The sequence below is a fragment of the Sciurus carolinensis genome, chromosome 11 (assembly GCF_902686445.1).
Source record: "Sciurus carolinensis chromosome 11, mSciCar1.2, whole genome shotgun sequence".
In the NCBI taxonomy this organism is placed as follows: domain Eukaryota; kingdom Metazoa; phylum Chordata; class Mammalia; order Rodentia; family Sciuridae; genus Sciurus; species Sciurus carolinensis.
This window is the reverse complement of record NC_062223.1, coordinates 127,399,332-127,401,029: the sequence shown is the minus strand read 5'-3', so window position 1 is coordinate 127,401,029 and position 1,698 is coordinate 127,399,332.

Sequence of the window (1,698 nt, the reverse complement as noted above, 5' to 3'; positions counted from 1 at the left end):
CAGTTCCTATATTAGCTTTGCAACTGCTGTGACCAAAGACCCAACAAGACTAACTTAAAGGAGGACAAGTTTATTTCAGCTCATGGTTTCAGAGGGACAGTTCCTGATCAACTGACTCAGTTTCTCTGGACCCAAGATGAGACAGAACATCATGGCAGAGGAAAGCAGCTCAGGACATGGTAACTAGGAAATACGGAGCCCAGTTGCAAGGAGTCAGTGATAAGATAATCCCCAAAGTGACTACTTTCTCCAGCCACATCCTACCTGCATACAGTTACTACCCATAAATCCATTCAAATTATTAATTCATCAAATGGATCTCTCCTTCTTGGCTGCCATGAACTGACAGCTTTCCTCAACCATGCCCCTCTACCATTACATTCTGCCTCACCTTAGGGTCTCAGCAATGGAATCAACCCATCATGGACTGAGAGACCTCTAAAACCATGAATCAAAATAAATCTTTCCTCCTCTAAGTTGTTCTTGTCAGGTATTTTGGTCACAGTGTGAAAAGTTAACACAGAAGGGTCCTAGAAGCCAAGCAAAGAGCCTTCCCAAGTGGAGTAGTCAGCTGTGTGAAAGGGTGATGTGTGAGGTGTCCCCTGATTGCTCCTGTGTAAGACAATACAGGAGCGTTCATAGGTGAAATGATTAGACTATGAGAGTTGACCTAATTACTAATCCATTTGGTGGATAGATCCACTGATGAAGTCAGAGCCCTTCTGATCCAATCTTTGACTAAATGCCTCACCTCTGAAACTTGCTGAACTGGGGACTATGTTTTCAATACATGAACTTTTGAGGGGACATTTCATATCCCAACCAGGACACCTACTGTCCCTTAAATGTTCTCCTACATCATCATCTCCTTCTTCTTACCTCTCCAGCCTCAAATCTAGAGGTCCTCAGAATTCATCTGTTAACCCTTCCTCAGTCCCAAGAAATTTCAGGTGTTCTCATCATGCTTCATCAGTTCTGAGGAAGGGTGGGGGGTTTTATACTCTGCTGATGCTATAATTTAAGATTCCTCTTTTCAGACCTCATACATCTGCCAACATGCCACTAGAGAAAGGAATCATGTGGTGGAATATATTCTGGTCAGCTGGCTCCATTGCTCTGTGTGTGTGGGTGGGTGGGTGGGGGGATCTCAAGGGTTGCTGCTCCCCTGGACTGGTAGCTGCAGATACAGCCAGTGGTCCTCTGCTCACAGCTGCCCAAAATGGGTTTTAGCCATTATTTCTCTTCTTCATCCCCTTTTGGTCTAAGGAAAATGGTACAGCACAATGTCACTAGCATTGGTGTAATGCATTGTCCTACTTTGTAAACACCCTACTGTAAATATTTTATTATACAATCCTGATCTCACTCAGTTTAAGTGTGACAATTATTTCCTATGGAGGAACTGACTGATATATCTAAACTGATGCTCTAGGTAATCAGCATTCAACTGTAAAGTATGTTTTCCTTTTATTTATTTTCTTTTTTTTTAAGAAAAATCAAAAATATCAAAGATGTTATTGTAAATAATGCTTCCATGGTTGTTTTTGTAAATTATTCCCATACATATGCAAAGTTAACTCTAAACCGTACATGGTGGATTACAAAGCATATACAGTATTATTTTTCATTATTATTTTAAGATTGCATCAAACCATTTTACAAATAACTGTGTCTATTTACAATCCCACCAGCTGTGCA